The following is a 22,794-nucleotide window of genomic DNA, read 5'->3' on the forward strand; positions in this document are numbered from 1 at the left end:
AGGTGCTCTGGCCTCTGCTGGAGACTGTTCACACTGCCAAACTATGGTACTCCGTCCTTCCAAGGTGGCCAAAAGCTTCCTCCTCCTGCTGGTCCAGGAGGCTGCTCTGATGAACTCCCTTTGGTCTTGATTTCCCCCTTGACTCCATGGCTCCTTAGCAAGCAGCCTTCATGGGGGATGGAGCACAGGGAGCATTCTGTGTTAACTGTGGGGCCAACCTACTCCACGTCCTGACCTGGAGCTCCCACAGGCCCTGCTTCACGGACACAGTCATCTCCACCCTGTTCAGTCAGAAGCCCCACGTGAGAGTAACGTAGAGTGGGTCTGCTTAACACAGATGGTGCCTTCTTTGGGCAGCTATACAATGGTAAATATTCTCAGTAATATTTCAGAAATATGGGTGATCTGTGTGGAGAACTGAGTGTGGAAATAGGGAGGCAGTTAGGAGTCTGCTGCAGTGGTCTGAGAGCGTGATGCTGGTGGCTTGGATGGCATGGAGGTGGCAAGGAGTGATCAGATTACAGCTAGAACTGATGAGAGTTGCTGATGGATTGGAGTGAGAGAGGGATGAGGGAGTGAGGGATGACTCATAGGCCTGAGCATTTGGATAGATGATGGAGCCTCTTTGCCTGGGTGGGAAATGCTGCAGGAGGAGCACATTTGGCTGGAGAAAATTGAGAGATCTTATTCTATTTGGTTAGATAAACCAGTGGAGATGTGGAGTAGGCCGTTCGATGTAAGCTTCTGGAGGTTGGCGGAGAGATTGGATCGGAAATATATTTGGGAATCTCCAACCTCTAAATGGTATATAAACCATGAGAGTGGATTTGATCCACTTGGAAGTGAGCATGCCCATCACTGAGAAACCAGGGAAGAAGGGGGGCCGGCCCCATGGCCAAGTGGTTAAGTTTACGCCCTCCACTTTGGCGGCCCAGGGTTTCGCCGGTTCGGATCCTGGGCAAGGACATGGCACTGCTCATCAAGCCATGCTCAGGCAGCATCCCACATGCCACAACTAGAAGGACCCACAACTAAAAATATACAGCTGTATACCGGGGGGCTTTGGGGAGAAAAAGGAAAAATAAAATCTTTAAAAAAAAGAAACCCAGGAAGAGGAACTAGGAAGAAAAAGAGGAGAGTGCAGCATCCCAGAGACCTAGAGAAGAAAGTCTCTCCAGAAAGAGGGGGTGATTACCTGTGACAGTGCAGTTGATAGCATTTAAAGGCATTGTCAGACTGGGAGTAGTGTCCTCTTGATGATTTCCTGGTTTCTTTTGTGCTCATGGGTTCCGCCTTCCCTCATTAGACTGGGAACTCACTGCAGCCAGGGATTGCTTGGTTTTCTTCTGTTTGTGCTTAGAGCCACTCAAAGCTGTGGCTTAACTGCCTGCTGGCAAAGCTCTGCTATCTGGAGGTGGAGGCCTGAGGGGACACGTCCTTGTACGAGCTGCTTTTGGAGCTGTCCATCACTGGGGCAGCGGGGACAGCATTGATGAGGAAGGGGCAGGGCTAGTCCCACTCTCGGCAAAGAGGCTAGTGATGTCCCAGCTCTGAGCAGAAAGGGTTGGGTGGCAGAGGAGAAAGGAAGGAAGAGGAAGGAGACAGAGAAGTGTCAGATTCCTGATTTAGGGAACTGTCAGCACCTTAAATGTAGCCAAACAGATCCAACCTGAGGAAGAGGGGTACTGAAGGGTTGAAATGAGCTCTTTGAATGGCCATTGATGGATGCAGCAGTTGAATCCTCTACCTTCCACCCCTGCAAATATATATGATGCCTGCTGTGGCTGAAGAAGGCTGGAGGAGCTTCTCACGGCTTCCCGTGGAGGTACCTGACTCAGAACCACCAGTTCAGGTCCTGACAAAGAGCAGACACCCTTTGTCTGGAGAGGAATTCTGTGGGCAATGCTTTGGGACAGTCCTGCCCTCTTCCCTTGACTGAGCTCCATTGATCTGTATCTGTGGGGATAACTGGGCCTGAAGGTCTGGCCATCTCTGACTGGTGGCAGAGCCTGTGGTGGAACAGCCTCAAAGACCCCTATAGGCTGGGAATTAATCTGTGTAGGGAGAGAGCTGAGTTTGCTGGCAATTGAGAGTCTAGGAGAAGATTTGGATCCTGCCCTGTCTCTTACACAGACAGAGTGAAAGCAGAGGACCCATAGGATCATAGGAAAGCATAGCAGTGGTTTCTGGTTGGGGCACCGTGAGAGCTTTGAAGAGATGGGAGGTCATCTTGAAGAGGCAGGACCGGAGGTTGAGAACCCTCTGCAACACAAAGGAGACACTGGGAGTGGGATGAGGATGAATTCCTGGCTCTACAGACTTTAAGCTGGTAATAAGTCTGCAAGCCAAGGGTCCAGCCCCTGGAGTTATCCTGGGAACCTAACTACTAAACTTTTCTGGGTGATCCCTGATCATGGGGCCTGATAAAACCCAAGCTTATTGCTCAAACTATGTTAAGATAAAAGCTGTTTTTATTCATTTGATATCCATTAAAGCCATCACAGATTAATTATTTTTCAAAAGAAAGAAAACTATGCCACAGTTCTGCAAGTAACTTCTGACCAGATGTTGAGGTCTTGGGATACCCTGTCATGCTTGAAATATTGTAAGAATTCTTTAGACAGTAAAATCTAAAAATAAAACCCCCCAAATTAAAAAGATGAATAAGAGAAAAGCATTGTAGTTTAAGAGATTTATTGGCTTATTTATTTTTCTTTATTTTTGAAAAGAAGCATGAGTTATAATTTAATACCAGATGCTGAGACCTAGATATACCCAGTTTTGTAGTGGAGAGGGAGGACACTTATAAAATGCAAGGACGTTCCTGAGAGAAAAAGCTGTGAAAATTACTGGGAGCTCAGCTGAATAGTCATTGGGTGTCTACAAGATAGAGTTTATCATGCGCATGAATCCTCGATCTGAAAATGAGTGATGGCGGTAGTGGCACGGGCAGGGGACAGGCGTAAAGACCATGTCTCATTAATTCGTGGTGTCTGAGGAAGGTTTGGAACCACTGACAGCTTCCATATCTACCAGCCTCCCACTAAGCTGCCTGGGGTGAGTTGAAATTGTATTTCATGACGTTATCCCTAACTGTGTTCCTTTCTTTCTTGGTGCCTGAGGTGAGTCTGGAGTGCATACATGGCAGTATGTACCCTTCCCCGCTCCATTCATACAGCTGCCTTCTCAGATCCCAGCTTGCTCTGGATTATAGCTTTTGTGGTTCTAGGCCAGATTTCCCAGAAGGATGTGGGTGTTGTTCTTTCTTCTTCCTAATTATGCCAGCCGATGTCCTGCTGACCTTCAGCCATATTGTATCCCTCAGGTCATGCACCCCACCTTCTGGGGGATGAGAGTGGTTAGTATAAGAGGCCCGCTCAGTGCTCTCCGTGAAGAGTGAGGGGAGAGCCAAGAGCATCCTCAGGTGATGGTAGAACTTGAACTTCTCTTGCCCACAAATTGAATGAAGATAGAAACTTGTCAGGCGTTTTATACAACACAAACCCAGTGTATGACACCATAGATGAGAAGCTAGACTTAGGAGGAGGCTCTACCTGGTCTGGTGGGAGAAGTAAGTGGAGTGGGAGGAGAAACTATGGTCTGTGTCTCTCAGACAAGGGAATTTGAAAGGGGGACTTCCAAGTTCAAGTTCAAAAGTTGTCTTCTCCCCCAGAAAAGCTTTAGAAGGACCTCAAAGGAGTGGGTCTTTCAATTAAAATCAAGAAGAAGAAAATCAACATGAATAAATAAGGAAAAATCCTTCATTTAGGATTTTTAAAAAATCAGCTAACCATGAACAGAATGTGATGGGGTTAATGACAGTTTAAGATAAAGACTGTGGTGGTTGGGGAGGGTCGCCACTGTCTCTTTTCCAGGTTGTTGTTAGCAACTGTGCAGAGTCTGAGATTTCACCTACTTGCAAGCTAGTGAGCTAGCCTGCCACAGTTTCATGAATGCTGGCAAAAGGTTAGGGACAAAGGACTTTTTGATTCATAACAATAACAGTGACCGGGGTATCAGCATCTTCTTGCACTGGTTCTTTGAGCTCAGTCCCCATAGGGTGACACAGAGGGCCAGGTGGCACCTGCACACACAGTAGATAGAAATCCTGAACTTAGGGAACTCAAGTCTTTTATAGTGGATGGTAAGCATGCCTGCATTTTGCTCCAGAGGGAGACAATATCTCTCTCTTCCAAGGTTGTTTACAATACAAATATTCTTGAAAAGATAGTTTAGAACAAAGGCAGTCAGTGCCTCTACCTGCAAGATGTGCAGAACTGTGAGAGACCCGTGGAGAATGGCCCCCAGCTGCTGCATTGATGCGAAGGGAAAGGAAGCTAGTGTTTCTTGCCTCCTTGTTCTGCACCAAGCACTGAGCAGGAGACTAAAGCTCAGGAGTGGTACTATTGTTGTTGCATCAGTAAGGAAGCTGGTGAGTAATGGAACAGGAATATCCAGCTGCAGGATTTGTCTAGGTATTACATAATTCTTCTATGCTAAACATTGCTCTAAAAAATAGCTAAACCTTAATTAGATGCTTTTCAGATGCCAGGCACGGTTCTAAGCCTTCTCCATGAGTTAACTGTAATTCTCATAAGGAAGATTATCAGGTGCTCCTGAGGAAACTGCGGAGGAAACTGAGGCACCATGCGTGTTGGGGCTGGAATTCAAACCTGTGCGTTTAGCCACTGTGCTCCTTTGTTCTTTCCTCAGTCCTCACCAAGAGGGTCATGGTGAAACTAGTGTGTGCCCAGAAGGGTTTGGAAACCATGCCAAATATGAATAGTTGAAGGAGCTGAGTGTATTTCGTCTGCAGAAGGATAAAGAATAAATGATGACTGTCTTCAAATATTTGTAGGCATGTCTGGTAGAAGAGTAGAGTTTACTCTGTGACCCCAGGGGCTAGAATTGGGTTCAGTGAGTGGGGCGTAGATCAGGGCTTAGCCCATGATGGAGTGGGCTGCTTGTGAGGGTGGGAGCTTCCTGTTGCAGGACTTTCTGGGTGATTACCTCTCAGGATGCCCTGGCTGGGATCTGTCAATGGCCCCACGATAAGCACCTCTGTTTCTCCTTTCTACGGGAGCTGGACAATGGAGGAGGACGGCCCTAATGAGGTGCTCTAGACCTTTCCTAGAGCACTGTGCTGAGCACAGTGACCTGACCTCCCTCCCCTGCCATCCCTTCCTGTCCCCTCTCTGAGAATTCTCTTCTGTCAGGCATGCCAAGAGAGGGTTCTTGCATGAGTGAGGGGAGTGTCCTAACTCTGAGGAGTCCAAGCCCATCCTGAGGGGGCTGCGGAGTTAGTCTTGGCTGCATCCCTGGGCCCGCAGCTCCCAGCTCTCATAGGCACTCGGCACTTGTAGGCCTGCTCTGTCTCACCACCGGCCTCACCGTGATCTTGGCTAAGTCCTGCCTCTAACCCTGATGGGTTTGGTTCCATCCCTGCTGCCAGCCTGTAGTCACCAGCCTCATGGCTCGGCCAGGCCCTGGCAATTGTCCACACACACACACACACACACACACACCAGGCCCTCTGTTGCCTGCTTTGAGACAGAACAGTATTCCTCTACTGGATGGGACGTTGCATTAGAAAATTTCCGTGGTGTCTTAAATGTATCTGTGGTTCTGTGATTCACTCTTTCCTTGTCAGTAACCTGTGCTTTAGAAAGCAACTGGGAACAAGTAGTTGGGTCCAGCACTGCTCTGTAAGGCCCTGGCTGTGGCCCCGTGGCCACTCCCCTGGTCTTGGGCAGCTCAAGTCCTGAGCAGGGCAGGTCTGGTCCAGATACAAAACCAAGGAGAAGCCCTGGGCAGGTGGGGAAAGGAATTTGGGGAGATGGTGAGCAACAGGAGTGGTAGCAACTGGTTTAATGGCGTCTGTTCCACTCAGCCAGAAACATCTTCTGTTGGAAGCTGAGACTCCCTAAATGTGATCTCAATTAGCCTGTGCACATCTTTAAAATTAATTACATTCTCATCAAAGGGTTTGAGAGAGTGATGTTTAGCCCGGGGCAAAGGGCATGATCAGGATCTGATCCTGAAATAATGTCTCTGCTATCCCAGATGTCACGAGTAGCTAAGAATATACTTAAAACTCTGAGGAATTCTTGGATTACTGGATCCATCTCTTTTCTCTCTCAACCTCCTTCTAGAAAGTGAGAGAGTGAAGAAATGAGCCAAAAACCTTTAATTATCCAGTCTGCTGGCATTATTTTATCTGCGCCACTGATATTAAATCTGTGTAGCATTCCATCTCAATCACAGAGTAAGAGCAACCTCTGCAAATTTGGGCCTTTGTCCTTCTGCTGCTTGTGGCCAATGTTCTGTTTTCTACCCCGTCCCACCCTCCCTCAGACTTCTTAAATTCTAAAGCTCTTTGTTGCACTGGAAATGATCTGTCTGTGGAATGTCTATACTTCAGGAAAGTCCCTGAACTGTGTGTGTTTATCCCCCAGTTCCACCCCCCCAACTCATCTTGGCCATTTGTTGTTGAGTTCTGGCATGTGCCCATCATTGGGGAAACCTGGGTTTGACAGGAGCATTTTACCCTATTTCTGTCATTGACATAAATGAAATTCTATCGGTTTCTATCAATGACATTAGTGGAGAAGGAAGAGAATGTCTGGCTAGTCTTCTTCTCTTCTTTCAAATACAAATTTAATTTTTTCTGTTATATCCTTAACTTTCTGGCCAGTCAAATGCATGTTCAATTTTGGTTTGGTTCTCTGGGCTGTGCCCTTTTCACCAGGTTGAATGTTGACACTGTTATGTAATAGTTGGTTTACTTAGCACCCAATTGATGCTGTTGTTATTGCTACAATTAGGTGACATTTTTGAGTGCTTCTGCTGTGCCAAGCACTGTGCTGAGGGTGTCAATCCTCATAGCCTCTTGAGGCGAATACTATTTATCATCCTCCCCATTTTGCAAGTGAAGATGCAGGCTAAGAGGGATTAAAGAATTTGCTGAAGGTCCTGCAGCAGAGCCAGGATTGGAAGCCAGGCAGCATGTTGCTAAAGCTGGCTGATTTCGTGCCCCCTCCGTAATCCCTGTAGGCCCTCTGCTGTGCATGCAAGTGTCCCCACTAATCCTCCTGGAAGTGTTGATGTCTTTATAAAACCCTGTTCTCAGCAAACGTGTGGTGAGAACTGACTATGCAGGACACTCTGCCATGGAGATAGAAAGATGTACAAACCTGAGTCCCCTGGGGGAGAGGAAGCCTCCACGGTCAGAGCTAGAGCTCAGCTGAGCAGGAGCACTGTTCCCCGTCAGTCTCAGCCTATCGATAGTGATGATAGTGATGCTATTGTCTAGAAATGCCTGGGGGCACTCACCTGGGCCTGTGCTACTTGTGGTAAGCCCCCACAGACATTTCCAGGACTAGAGCCAATGTTGTGGCTGAACCAGCCCTTGTGGTTCTTATTATGATTGCAAGACACACTTCAGCAACAACCATCAGGGAACTTAGAAAAACAAAGTTTATTACTCTCAGGTCCAGTAGGGTACACAGTATGCCCAGGGCCACATAGCGAGGTCATGGGTAGAGTGAGAGAAAGAGCAATTATTGGTGAATTTAAAACATAAGAGCAAGAATTAAAATATAGGAAGGGAAAAGCAAGTGGTCAAATGGTTAGTTATCTTAGTCAAACAGAGCCATCTTAATAAAAGGGAACTTCATGGGTGGGGCATCCTGACTCTTTATCTTGTCCTCTAGCTGGCAGTAGGTTTATTCGAGATGGATGTCTCTGAAGTGGATGCCTCCACATCTCAATCAAAAGCTTAATGTCGGGCATTACATTACAGTCAGAAAAGCTAAGCATCTGGGCTTACACTGCAGGCGCCTTAGTCTGCTGTGTTCACTGCTGTGTCTCCAGGGTGCAACTGGCAGGTAGTGAGCTCTCAAATGATGTGTGATGAGGGGCCAGCCCCGTGGCTGAATGGTTAAGTTCACGTGTTCCACTCTGGGGCCCAGGGTTTCACCGGTTTGGATCCTGGGCGCAGACATGGCACCACTCATCACTCCATGCTGAAGTGGCATCCCACATAGCACAACTAGAAGGACCCACAACTAAAATATATACAACTATGTACTAAGGGTATTTGGGGAGAAAAAAAATGTGTAACGAATGGACAAACTACTAATTAAACAAAGCCATGGACATTTTTACAAATAAATGAAAGAACACATTAATTCCAAAAAAGTATGAAGGATGTGCACTGAGATTAAAGGACAGCTTTTTAAACTGTGTACATCGAGCTGTATGAAGAACTCCATGCATCATCCTCATTTTTCACATTTTATTACAGATTGTTGGGAAGTTTGGGCACTCATGAACATGTGTCATAGATCCTACTGTTACCGGACCAGGTTCGTTTTTGTCCATCGCCGGGAAAGCCAAACACCGAGACAATGAACAGCAGAGAGAGGGTTTAATCACAAGGCAGCAAAGGGAGGAAACAGGAGAAGGAGTCTCAAATCTGCCTCCCTGAAAATGAGGGATATTTATGGCATAGGGGTCAGGGTGGTCTGAAGTGTGGAGATAGATGATGGAAGGTGAGGAGAGGTGAGGTAATTGATGGTCTGTGCAAGCACAGTCAAGCTTCATGCCTCTTCTTAGGGTGCATGTTCACAAAATGGTGGCCTTAGCATTATCTGAGGGTGGAGTTTTTAGCGTCTTGACCTCAAAAGGTCACCTATCTGGCATCTGGGTAGGCCTGGTAGATGGGTTGGTGGTCTCAACTGGCCTGAACTGGACAAGGTGGGGCCTAATTCCTTCAAAACAGCTCCAACACCCATTACCATGGTGACCCAGGTGCCAGGGAGATGTTCTCTGTAGGAACCTAGAGGGAGTCAGATAGCATATTGCCTCCAGCACAGTTAACAATGGGCAGGTGAACAGCTAAAAGCTGTAATCAGTAGTTGCAAAAAGGAAAAAAAAACTTTAGTTACTAGCTACCTCATCATCAATGGCTAACTGTTTACTGGTTTCACTACTGGGGAGGCCTTAGAGAAGAGGGGATCTTGAGGTTAGGGTAGGCCTCAGCTGGGTGGAAGAGACTTTTGTTTATGTAGGAGGGGGCCCACGACCTCAGCTTTTGCTTGATAACAACAGTTGTTTTGAACTTCATGACTCTTTGGAGTTGGATCCTTTCCCGTCTTGCTCAATACTTGCCTCACTTCGCACACCTTGCCTACCTTGGTCTAATATCTGAGGGCACATCCCCTCAAGCTGTGCAGGAATCCCAGACCTGGCCCTTGCCTGAGCCCTGGCACCAGATCAAGGAGCTCAAGCCCAAACTGGGGTTGAGAGAGGAGAGTGAAATATTTGGGGAGCCATGAGTTGACCCCAGGTAGCAGGCTGACGGAAATCAAGAGGACTCAGGTTCAAAGAACCATAAACTGGCTCTGTGGTGCAATGGATAGCACGTTGGACTTCTACCTGATCTTGGTGTGTCGTTCAAGAATCATAAAAATTTTGTGCACTTTGACTCAGTAATTGAAATTCTTGAAATATATCTTGGGGAAATAATCTAGAATGAAGGAAAAGTTCTGTTCATGAAACTGTGACTTGTGATGTTATTTGTTTAGTGAAATTGGAAGAAACCTAAATGGTAAACAAGAGGGGCATGACTGAGTAAATTACAGTTTATCCACTTGATGGAATAATATAGAGTCGTTTAAAATGAGACTTATGAAGAGTGTTCTGTAACCAGGAAAAAGTTTGTCGTTTAGTTTGAAGAAAAGTATGAAAATGAAGGCAATGATAGTGTGTCTATATAATTTTGTTTTTAAAAGTACGTATATAGAAACAGACTGGGAAAAAATATATAGAAAATGATAGCTTGTTAGAAATGAAAGAAAATGATTTCTTGTTAGGGAAAAAAGTCATTTGTAATCCTCCTCACAACCAGACTTTCAGCAAATACTGTTTATTTATGAATAATGGCAAAAGAGAATGGAACAAGGGAACTGGAGTGAGTTCAAAGTTCATCAAAGAGTCAGCAACCAAGACACTGTCTAGAAAAGGAGCAAGGACAGATATGAGAACATGTCTGAACATGTCTGTGTGTGAAATGACCTAACAGTTTCCTGGACAGAGGGCATGTGAACCATGAACTTGGCCAGAATAGGGTGAATGTGGCCAAGGAGACATCTTGGAAGTCAAGTCTAGACTTAGGGAGACCGTGGAAGTGATGAGGTGGCCATACATACGTCCTGGTGCCCCTGGACAGTTCCCATGTAAATGTTAATAGCAGCCCCTTTTTATTCTCAGAAGAGTCCTGGTTTGGATAATACGTCGTGTGGTCTGGGCACCCTAGTTATTGAAAAGGAAGGCGGGGGACATTCTAGGTCGATGATAATTGCTCTGCTGGTTGCTTCTAGCATTTAAGAGCTGGTGAATTAAGATTCCCTGTTACTGAGGTAGGCCCAGCCTGATGGAGAAGTGGCCCAGGTGTAATATTTGAATATATCTCTGCTTCCTGATTTGTTGTAGGATAATCAAGGGGGTTATTCCCAAGCTGCCACGGCATGTGGCTAGAATTCATATTTCATTCTGACCCGGGAGCTCCTCTTCCCCTCCACATCCTTCCTCACCTATCCGACAAATCTAGTACCTGCCCAATAACGTTTTCAATGAGCAGAAGCAGTAAGAGTAGATCATTTGCCAGATTAGCCTTCTCCCTATTTATGTACCTGGAACCATTTCTCCCTGGAAAATGGAAAACTTTATTTTTAGTAGAAATGCCCATGTATGGCTAGTGCAGAAGTAAGTCCAAATGGTAGAAGATGGTAACTTTAAACAGATAGTGGCTTGGCTTGGGTGGGCTTTGTTTTCTGCTTGGTGTCCACCCTCTGTTCTGTTGGCCTTCTTGAGGCCGGCTTATTGGGAACCCCATTACTGAGCAGAGCACCAAGTTGACCGTCTGTGACTTAGTCTGGGAGCCGAGCCTAGGTGCAGCTTGCAGGAAAAGCGGAGTGGTTTTGTGAAGGAGGCCCCCTCCCCTGTGCCTGACCCTCAGGGCCCCAACATGCCTGCCTGGGCATCATGGGACTGGGAGCCAGGAGGCAAAGGACCTTCTTTAGGCAGTGTCTCCCCGCAGACAGTCGCAGCTCAGAGGGGGTCCCCGTCAGTCGAGAAGCCAGCTCACTCTGCACGTGAACAGACAGATAAATGCTTCCGGGATTGCCAAAGTGAAGAGACACCTAGATCTTTTGCAGGTGTTTTGTCCTGTTTGGTTGAGGCATGCAGGTGGCAGGTGTGGGGGCAAGCTCTTTTTGGCTTTTCCTGGACATAAGAAATTACCTTCTGGGGGCCGGCCCCGTGGTGCAGTGGTTAAGTGCACATGTTCCACTTTGGCGGCCCGGGGTTCGCCGGTTCAGATCCCAGGTGCGGACAAGGCACCACTTGGCAAGCCATGCTGTGGTAGGCGTCCCACATATAAAATAGAGGAAGATGGGCATGGATGTTAGTGTAGGGCCAGTCTTCCTTAGCAAAAAGAGGATTGACAGCAGTTAGCTCAGGGCTAATCTTCCTCAAAAAAAGTTTTTAATAAATAAATAAAAAACCTTTAAAAAAAAAAAGAAAGAAATTACCTTCTGGCACCTGGATACTATTTTAACTCTCTAGTTAAGACATAAGAGGAAGAGATTGCCTCACTTAAGAGAGAGAGCTCTGCTCTGGAGGCCGGGCTATACATAGATGTGCCAGGAACCTTGTAGCTGGGAGAGGACACTGCTCATGCCAAATCGCAGCTTCCCACAGTGGTCTCCTGGGGAAACTTGACCTTTTTTTTTTTCTTATGAGGAAGATTGGCCCTGAGCTAACATCTGTTTCTGATCTTCCTCTTTTTGCTTGAGGAAGATTGTCGCTGAGCTAATATCTGTGCCAATCTTCCTCTGTTTTTTATGTGGGATGCTGCCACAGCATGGCTTGACGAGCCATGCTAGGTCTGCACCCAGGATCTGAACCTGCAAACCCTGGGCCACTGAAGCGGAGTACTCGAATTTAACCGCTACGCCACCAGGCTGGCCCTGAAACTTGACCTTTTAATGGGGGAGAAAGTACCATTATGAAGTCTTAAACTGAAATTAGTGTAAGACAGCTCTGACCCTTCTCCTATTTGGTTTTGGCCATGCCACAGGAACCAGGTGCTGTCAGTAGTGAAGTCCAGTGTCTCACTCAGGCCAGAAACTCAGAGGGACAAGGCCATTAGGGAGATGGCACCCCGCCTCGACTTACAGGTGTTGGGGGAGCAGAGCTGATGGCGGGAGTTCTTTGGTAGAATGTCTTGAATCTCCTCCCTCAGAGCCTGACTCTGGGAAGTCCGGGGAACTCCTTTCTCTAAGAAAAGTTCCATACAGGTAATAATAAAAAACCAGAGTGAGAGTAAAAACTGATTCTTTACGTTAAGCAATGAAAGCTCCAGGTGACAGCATTCTGTTCAATGCTGTATTACTGTTAGCAATGGAGGTTAGTAATTCCATGGGCATTGTTAATTTAATAGATATGTTTGCACGGACAAGTACACTGAGTACCGCTTTTTTGGCCTAATCAACCACACTTGGAGAGGCCTCTCTGGTTGGCCACTGAACCCACTGGACAGAAGCTTACCTAAATTGCCTAGAAGGAAATGTTCTGAGGACTAGAATGGCTATTTCAAAGCTTTGCAGTGATGGTAAACAACGTGCTTCTCCTCGGAGTCCCGTACCAATCTTGTTACAGGACTTGGGGAGAGAGAACATTTAACACCCAGTAAATGCGGGGGCCACACTCCCCTCTAGGCTGGGTGCTAAGAAACGAATGGCTGCTTTTGTGTTGGCCCAGTGTCCCAAGCAGGGTGCAGAATTGTTGGGTTCAGGAGTGGAAAACGTGAAGGGTTTAGGGACCTGTGAACAGGCTGGTGCCCCACGGGCTGTTTTGTTTCCAACCCTGCTTTCCTGGCCCCTGGGGTTCTATGCTTCTCTACTGTTAATGTCGCCTTTCCCATAGGATTCCAAGTCCCCTGTCCTCAAGGTCTCTGCTCCCAGGGCCATGTGTGAGCCCAGCTAACACTCGGGGGTGGCTCTTGATCTTCCTGCTGGCCTGCATGGACCTGCACCTCCCTCTCTGGTGACTGATGAGGTCTCCCGTGGGGAAGGGCTTTCCCCCATGTGCAAGTGGCCCCCGTTTCTGAGAGGGGGTTGGGAGGGACAGGCTCTCTCTCCTCCCCACTGGGAGGAGAGCTGACAGCTCTGAGCAGTCGCACTTGGCTGCGTTCCTCCTGACGCGCTGCGCTCTCAGTTGGCCATCCGGTTTTCTCCATGCTCTTTCCTCTGGGTTCCCAGGGATCACCATTTTCTTTCTCAACATCCCCACTCTGGAACAGGTTTGGGGGTGGGAGAAAAACACATGTTAGCCTCATCAGTATCTTCAGGGAAGACTGAGGAGGAGGGGAAGACATGGTTGGTGGAAAACAGTCGTTAAAGGGGGAAGAGGCGTCACTCTGTTATCGTCCGTTGTTGCAGATGTAAGAATTGGATGCTCTGGACATCACTGATTCCCCTGCTGAGCCAGGGGGCCAGAGGGCGTCCTTTGGGAGGGAGGGAGGCAAGAAGAGCATGATGCAGAAGGGCCTCAAACTGCAGACCCTGTGAGGGTCATGTCAGGACAGCTGAGGGTTTGACGGGACGCCCAGCCAGCCCTGCCACAGGCACCACAGCTGTTGCTCGCGTGGATTCTCCGCTTACTCAAGGAGCACGAAAGGACAGGTGAGAGGTGGTGGCCTGCCAGCCCTCGGCGAGTGTCTTGGGCCCCGGTGCCTGTTGAGGGAACTGTCTGTCTGGAAGAGATACAAGTGGCATCCCCAGTCAGCAGCTCTGTGGTGAGCTGGGGACGGACTCGGAGCATCAGGCAGAGGCCTTGTGGACTTCAAGTAGCTCAGCTTTAAAAAGCCGCAGCTGGAGGAGGAGACGCCAGCAACCTGCAGACCCATCCACTCGATGGGTGGGCAGGAGGGAGGAGCTGGGATGGGGAGGAAATAGGCAGATGGCAGCGACCTGCCTTTTTCTATTTTCAAGTCAGCCTCTTCCCCAGTCAGTGAGGGTTCCTGATGTCCAGGGGCCTCCTCAGAGCCAAATGAGGAGTGCCAGCCCTTCCAAGCCTGCTCCCGAAGTCTCCACTTTCTCTGACTTCTTTCACTCCTGGATCTTCACTCTCTCCACCCTGTAATACTGTGATTCCTTCCTCCCAAGGCACAGATCCCCATGGGGTCCAGGATCGAGCCGGAATTGGTGCCCACTGAATCCCAGCATGTAGATTGACACAGTAGGTGCTTGGGTCTTCAATGATTGCTTAAAGGCAACAATCATTTTCTCGTTTTGTATTTGACTTTACCTCCGGGCTTCCTTTAATCTGTCCTCGCACAACTCCACAGTTGCTCCACCTGAGTGGGAGAGATGGAGCTATTCCATTGAGCTGTCAGAAATGATGGAGGGAGGACTGAGTGCCAAGGCACTGGGCCAACCCAAGCCTGAGGTTGGGGCCGAGAGACGCCCAGGCTCGAGGACGCCCCGTCCACCTGTGGTAGCAGGGGACTGCAGATTGAGCTCTTCACCCAGCGAGTGACTACTTCAGTGGGGAAGAGAAAGCAAGGGAAGGGGCCAAGGTGGGGAGGGCAGTCGGGGTGTGAGGGAGGGAGATCATGGGAGCAAATGGAGACCATTGGCGGGGTGAGGTCCAGCGGTAAGGGTGTGTCTCACTATTCCTGCAGTGCTTGTGGCATCATATTGGGAGGATGTAGTGTCCCCCACACTGTTTAACCTCTCACCTTATTTGTTCTTGTAGTAGGCATTGTAGGTGCTCAGTAAACACACAGTGATGGGTGTGTGGACAGACTATATATTTTGACCTTAGGCTGGAGTTCTTCCTGCTCTACTGGAGGCACAAACTTGATAAACCTGGCTTGAATGGCCCAGGTAATCAATATGGGTACCACCAATAATGTAAATGTTGCAAGTAGTCAAGAGTGAGTTGCGTCTTCCCAGCATGCTTGTCCAGCATGGAGTAGGCTTTTTAGACAAACATCAGTAGCCTAAGAAGTTGGGATATGGAAGAAGATTCTTATAGATGTGAACCACAGGAATGAATGAACTTCTGGAATTTCCTTGCTGAGAAGGGTGTGCGTGCTTGTGGCTGTGGCTTTTGGCTACTGTGTACACATTCTGCTTCCTGGCATACAAGGCTGAGCTAATTACTAGCAGACTAGTTAATCACTCCAGAATCAGAAGTGAGGGGCCAATGTCAAATGAGTTTCCTTAGCAAGCCCTGTCTAGCTTCCTGGCAAGAGGTTAAGGTTAGCTTGTCTGAGCTGCTGTCTGCAGACCCAGGTGTCTGAGGGCTGCTGCAGGTCCTCGGACTCACAGAAGCTGACAGGATGTGCACGTCAGATTATAATTGGTATAAACAGGGAGGACCCCAGGGAGGTTAGGACACTTCCCCAGGGCTCACAGTTAGCCGATCCTGTCCCTGAAATTTAGTGGCTCTGGCCTCAAGTTGGGCTCTTCTCTCTGGGCCTCCTTCTCTATAGAATGAGCATGAGCTTATGTCCCCTGAGCTCTGTGGCTGTGTGTAATCTAGTGGCAGAGCCGGGACAAGACACCAGGACCTTGCACCCTGACTCACTCCCAGCTCCTCCTGGGGGGCATCTCTAACAGTGTGACATTGTCACCAGGGGTCTGAATGTTGGATCAGAGACCTCAGTTCAAATCCAGCTGGTAAGAAGTAGGTGTTGGGGCTGACCCAGCGGCGTAGTAGTTAAGTTGGCACGTTCTCCTTTGGCGGCCCAGGGTTCACCAGTTCGGATCCCGGGCGTGGACCTAGCACCGCTTATCAAGCCATGCTGTGGCAGGCGTCCCACATATAAAGTAGAGGAAGATGATCGTGGATATTAGCTCAGGGCCAGTCTTCCTCAGCAAAAAAGGGAAGATTGGTGGCAGATGTTAGCTCAGGGCTGATCTTCCTCAAAATAAGAAACAGAGAAGTAGCTGTTATTGTTAGCTTTGCAATCTTGGATTTATTGCTCAACTTCTGAGTCTTCTCTTCAAAATGAAAATAGTACCTACCTTATAGAGTTACTTTGAAAATGAAAGTTAACTTAGTACAGTACCTGGCCCCCAGTAAATATTCAGTAAGTGGGTTCTTTTTTTTAGTAACAGTAGATATTGTGGTTCACAGTCACTTCATTTGTCTGGACTGAGGTTTCCTTTCTGTGAAACAGGAGGGTGGGTGGGACCAGTGTGTCTCTGGCTTTGCCATCCTCAGGAAAGTGGAGAAAGAACATGTACTCTAGGGGTGGGGACTTGGGACATGGCTCGAAGCAGCTGCAGAAAGCATCACGTTTCTTTGAAGTCCTATGTTTATTTGTAGAATCTACTTATATTTGTCATTCTGTACAATATGAATGCACTGGTTTTAATATAAAAATGCTTCTCCTAAACCTTTAAGTAGAGTTGATGATCTAGGGTGAAGTGGCCTCCAGTATCCCCAAAGGCCACATAGCTGCACCCCATCTGGGGATGGAGGTGGGCTCACATAGTTGCTAAGCTCCCTCCCAGCACTGACATTCCAGGTTCCTAGGGTAAGTGAGTCTCATCTGCAAAGGATCTAAGATTGGTACCAAAGAATCCCAAAGAAACCTCGGGGAGGCAGGCTCCCCTGTGGCCCTGCCCCTAGGGGGACTGGACAGTGCTAGGTGGGGGTGGAAGCAGAAGAAGGAAGGGAGAAGACGCAGCCGCTCGGAGTGAAGAATGAAGAAAGCTGGAGGAGGAGCAGGGCTGTGTTTGAGCCTGGCTTTTGGCCCCTGGGCTGATATACCTGGCTGGCTTGGGTTGGCAGCTCTCAACACCTCAGGAAGGTTCCAGGAAACACTAAGCCATTGTTTCTCCTCTACAGCTGGAGGCTGTCCTGGGGACAGACCCTCATATCGTGGGAGGGTGGGTGAGGGCAAGGGGTGAACTGCATGTGGAAGCATGAGGCTTGTCACACTGCCGAAGCATCCTCCTCGCAGTTCTGATGCAGTGCCCAAGGCCAAGGTCTGGGGTTGTGCCCAGGTGGTGGGAGGAGAGTCGAGCGGAACCTGGAGGAGAGCAGCAAGTTTTGGGGAGAACAGAAAGATTTCTGGCCTGTGAATGGGAAGAGAGAGCATCTCTGTGCATGGGGAGAGGCGTATCTACTTGTTACTGGAACATTGGGTTCTTATCGTCCCCCAGGTTAGAAATCAAGAGAGACAACAAACAAGAGTAGAAAAGTAAAAGTTTATTAGCTTATGCACAGGGGAGGCACAAGGGAGCCGGTGTGGAAAGGAGAGGGGCTGGTGACCGGCTCGTTAGGGAGCGGGATTGTGGGCTTTTATTAGGCGAAGGCTGGGGAGGAGGGCCTTGTCATGGTATGTCGAGGTGGGGTTGTGCTTGAACCTGCGCTGTCATGTCGCATGCTACTGCATGTGATGCATGTATCATTAGCGTGCTAGCTCTCCACCCCTGGGTGTGATTTTTACTATGCTAATGGAGCTAGATCACCTTCAGTGGACTCCTGGGTGCTAAGGCGCGTGCACAGGCCCAGGAAAGTCCAGAGGCTGCGGAATGTAGATCTTGGTGGCCTGTATCTGATTCTCTTAGCTTGCCAGTTGGTTAGGGGCCTTGTCTTATTAGTCCAGGGGCCTTGCAGATGGCCCTGTCTCCTTAGGCTGGTTCCTGTCTCATACTGATGGTTGTGTCAGCCCTGCATAAATTTGCTAGAGATTAACCACTAGGCATGGTTTCTCCCTCAGGCGTGAGGGATTAAAATGAAGTCATCCACTTGGTTAGGAGTCCAAATAAGGGGCTTTCCCTGGGCAAGGGATTGACTACACTAATCAAATTTCTACCCATCAGATAGCATTTCAATAAAATCAAAGGGAATATCAAGAAAGTTGATATACTGGAAATTTCCTGTTGGGCATGGTATTTATTGTAATAAGATTTAGCATATCTTGCTAAATCCTTCCTGAGCATGTTACCAAATTGAGCCAGGATTTGGAGTTAAGAAGGACTGGATTCCAATTCTACTTTATTAGCTCTGTAACCTTAGGCTAGTCACTCGGTCTTTGAGCCCCAGATTTCCCATCAATAAAATGGGGTTGTAATATATCTCCATATATTGGGAAGTTGAAGTGAGATGTTGATGGGAAAAGCATTTCGTAAGTTAAGTCAGTAGCTTGATGTTAATTTTAAATAAAAGCCCTTTTGGTAGCATTAGCTGAGAGCATTGCCATCCTCCAGGCCCTCCATAACCTAGTCTCAATCAATTTAGTGACTGCATCTCTCACAACTCCTCTTGACCCACCCCGTTCCCAGATGAGTTTCCTTGCTCTTAAACATGCACCACCTTTGCCCCACCCACAGCTCAGCTCTCTACTGCAGGACTTACCTGCTTAGATGGTCATGGCCTGTTCTCTGTGCTTTGACAAACTTCAGAGATCCAGAGATCCCTGCCCCTGTCTTTGAGGTTACATTGGTCCCCTCTGGGCCCAGTTTCCTCATCTGTAAAATAAGGGGGTTGCATTAAATGATTTAGGTCCCCTTCCAACCCTCACATTCTGCCATCCAGCCATATTCCAGTGTGCTAACAGTAAGCCAGAATGTGGGAGGGTGAGAGTAATGTGTATTATCTAGCCAATGACAAGCAATAGATAAAAAGAAGTCAACATAAGAGCGTGAATTAATAATCTACTCTTTGTGATAGAGAGGGTGGTATTTTATTTGCAGCAATGTTTAAATGAACTGGGACATCTAAGTGAAATGTGATACCTCTGATTCTTCATCATAATTGGCTGTTATCAGAGTTACACTTGTTGAAATCCGCTTGCTATGTGTTAGAAATTGCACATTGCAGTTACAATGTATTAGGTATTCAGAGTTATCTGCTTTGTGTTAGATCCTTGAAATTGCCTCTAATCTCGACCAAGCCCTACAAAACAGATATACAGATGGGGAAGTTGAGGTTTACAGAGATTAAGTAAATCACCCAAGGTCATCTAGCAACTAAGTGACAGAGGCAAATTCAAGTCCAGGCATGTCTGACTACAAAGCCTGTGATGGGATGGCTCACAGAAGTGCACTGCTGGCTCACCACCTAACTTACTCTTAGATTGTCAGTTTATTGTTGCTAGTGTCCTAGGACTGGTGCTTATCCCAGCTGTGCTCTTGAGACAGTTCTGGGCTTGACCCTAGAGTTGGAACTGGTTCTCTCTCTCTCTGCAGCTGAGGCAGCCAACCTGAAAAGTGCATGGGAAAATCCCCCCTGGATTTAGTACCCTACCTCTGGCATGTCGGAGACCCCCAGTCTCAGCTCCCTCCTCATTCCCCTTCTCTGTGCACCTGCCCTCTTGTCTCAGTGCTGACCAAGATTGGAAGGAAGACTAGAAATCCATAAAACTATTTGCCAGGCCTTTGGCTTCAGCTAGAGGAGGCAGATTGTGTTGGTCGCAGTAACTAGAAAACCACGGCAGACTCAAATTTCCAACCCTGGAGCCCATAGGAGTGGATAAATCAGGTTGGCTCTTGCCTCATTTTCCTGTGCTGTGTCACAGAGGGGAGGATTTGCAAAAGAAGGGCGCCCAGGCCTCTCAGTAAGGGAAGCGTGAGTGAACCATGGACATGCTAGAGCCAGATGGGCGCTGGCAACTGCCTCGGGCCGGGAAGGTCCAGCAGGAGCTGTGGATGCTTGTGGCTGGAGACAGTCTTCAAATGCAGCCTTGGTTCTTGTCAGCGTTCCACATCCCTGCAGCCCTTCCCATCAGCAGTGCTTCCTGCCTCATGTTTCCCTGGGAGACACTGTTCCAGCCCAGTGCCTGAGGCTCTCAGGAAGAGAGGCAGGACTCCCACAGGAGGGTCCTCCTCAAATCAGCCAGGCGTTGTTCCAGCCACAGAGCTAATGTTTCCCCAGGAGAAACAGGCCATGGGCTGCTGGCATCTTCCCTAAACCAGTGGAGAGGAGCAGGGACCACATTCAGCAGCCAGACCTGGGGGAGCTCTGCTCACAGTTCACCTGCATCTGAGTTCTCAGGATCTAAGGGCCCTCCCAGCACAGGATCCCCTGGGCCTGGGCCTGTCCCTTCAGATCTTCACCAGGAGGCCAGCTCCCTGCAGAAGGCTGAGGGGCAGCGTGTGCTTCAAGCGACTCAGAAAGAAGGGATGGAACATGCCAATCTGGAGCTAGAGAAGCTGCTCAGAGCCCGCTCTGGGAGGGGTGTGATCAGCAGAATCATGAGCCTCCTTTCATTCCTGAGCCTTCCTTCCCAAAGCTTCCCTAGGCCTCTCTGAAGACCTGGAGAGGAGGGCAGGGCAGACTCCTGGCTCGCAGTGGTGGCCCTTCTCTTCACTCCCTCTCCCTGCGCTTCTCACCTCCCCTCGCTCTCTGACACTACAACACCAACAGCCCATACTGCTATGGGCTGCCTAGACCCACTCACAGCCTCCCACCTGCCCCCTGCCCAAGACTCCTGTTTCAGAATAACTCAAATTACTAAATATTGGTTCAATTGGAGGAGGAAGAGGAAGAATGAAGTAGTAGAAAAAAGGGAATATATCCCATTTACTTTATGAGTGAATGATACTCCCCAATGCCCTGCTTTATTAATTTTGCTATTAACATTTGCCACTCTGCTAAGGGATTAAATGACGCAAGTCACCTTAAGTACTTACTTTGATGGCTGACACATAGTTAGTGCTCTCTAAATAGTACCTACTATTGGTTCTCTCTGTTCCTCTTTTTCCTGGGGTTTCCCGTCCGCTCTTTCAGCCCCAGCCTCTCTCTGGACAGACCCCATTGAATCAGAGGCTTGACCTGGGAGCTGGCCAGGGGCTGAGCAGCCGGGATAACTGCATAGGTGCCCATTCCTAGCCCAGTCCTCAGTCTTCACGGCCTGTGCTGGTGTCTCGCAGGTGTGCCTCAAGGACCAGCTGCGCCTGCCTGATTCCGCTGCCCGGCCTATGAAACCCTGCATGCTGGGCGCACAACAGAAGTCTCTTCTTTCCTCCTCTCCTGGTGTCCTGCAGCATCTTGTCCCTGCTCTGGGCTTGGCTCCCCCTGCTGGAACCTTTCCTACCTGCCCGCGTGTCTTGTGGAGAGCTGGCAGCAGTCCTAGAGACACAGGCGTACTAGGGCAGGAAGGGTCCAGAGAGGCCCTTCAGGACACATAGCGAGGACCAGAGAAGGGAAGTGACTTTCTTAAGGACACACAGCTGGCTAGGGTGCAGCCACAGGGAGCACCAGAGTTGCTGACCCTCACTCTGGTGCTATTTTATCCTCTGGTGCTGTCTCCCAATTTCTCCTGGTGGCCCTACTTGGCCAAGGCTGCTTCTGTCCTCTGAGCTTCTGACAAATCTTAACACATCCACCACCACCATGTTAACAACAGCAGCCACCATGAATTGAGCACTTATTCTCTGCCAGAGACTGGGTTGGGGCTGCTTTTCATATATGTCACTGACCCTCCCAGCAACCCTGCAGGTCGGGGGTGTTAGTGGTAGCCCCATTTTACAGATGAGTATACTGAGACTTTCAGAGACTCACGTGCCTCAGGCCACACAGTTTAGCTGTGGAGAACACAACATCTAACTGCAAAGCCATGAGCTCTGTTCCCCGTCCTTGACTTGATTTGCTGGACTCCCGTGGACTGAGGGGGCAGGGCAGCGCCTCCCTGAGGACTCACAGTGCTCATCTCATGGACTGTGAAAAACTGGGCACAACGGATAGGGCTTAGCGGAATGGAGGGAGAAGGCATGGTGTTTGAGAGGGGGAAGGTTCTGTAAACACGCTTGTGACCCCAAACTTACTTCTGTAGGGATGAGACCTGATAATAGAATGAGTGAACTTCAGGATTCTTGCTAGACTGGGATAGGAATGTGTGTTTTGCTGATTTGGTTATAACCAGAGTTTCTGGTTCTGGCTCTGATTTCTTTTTGCACGTGACTTTTATTGCAGAAAGCTTCTCTCAGCCTGTTCTCATTAAATCCCAAATTAAGCAAGAATCCCAACAGGAAGAGAGCAGCTGCGGGAGACCAGGTCTCACTCCTTCGCGCTGTGTGTGCGGTCGGGTGTGTTTATTTGATTTGATCTGTGTGTGTATGTCCCCTTTTAAGAAAATTTAAAAATAGCTTTCTGCCAAAGCTGTGGGCACACAGGGCAGTGTTGCTGAGTGGGTGTCCTTGTCCCGCCCGTGGTCTGCTGCTCTGCTGATGTGGCCTGGCTGACGTGGGCAGCTCCTCTGCCTGCAGAAGCCCAGCCTCTCCTTTACTGTGTTTCCCAAGAGGAAAGGCCCGGGAAGCTATGGGGAGGGAGAGGCTGTCTGGTGGAGGAACTCAGCTGTGGGGGACAGAGCGAGGGGACTGGCTTTGTCTGATTTCACTTGGGAACCCAGGGACCTGGGTCCAAGTCGCTCAGGGATACCAGCATGAACCCCAGAGAGTGTACCCAGGGCAGAGTGTGATTGTGCCCATTTCACACACAGGAAGACTGAGAAGCTAAGAGTGGAAAGGATGCATGAGTTACATGCCAGGTCTAGAGCTAGCCTGGCACCATGTGTCTCGAACCAAATATTTATAGGCCCTAGAGGGGTTCACCTACTCCTTTCCCTATGTCCTCTTTCTAACATTCACAAGATTCCCTATACAACAAAACTAAGTGGTGTCATGGTTTGGCAGTGATTTTTTTATGGGTTTTTTTAGCCTAAATTTCTGTCCATTCATGTATTGCACAGGTATTTATTGAGAACTT

General features: G+C 48.6%; 1 protein-coding gene across 8 annotated transcripts in view; it reads left to right on the plus strand.

Moving 5' to 3' along the window:
- The window catches only part of MYLK (myosin light chain kinase), a 258,792-nt gene that overhangs the window by 54,610 nt on the left and 181,388 nt on the right, over positions 1-22,794 (plus strand). The gene's annotated exons all lie outside the window — the stretch shown is intronic.

The sequence above is a fragment of the Equus przewalskii genome, chromosome 18 (assembly GCF_037783145.1).
Source record: "Equus przewalskii isolate Varuska chromosome 18, EquPr2, whole genome shotgun sequence".
NCBI lineage: Eukaryota > Metazoa > Chordata > Mammalia > Perissodactyla > Equidae > Equus > Equus przewalskii.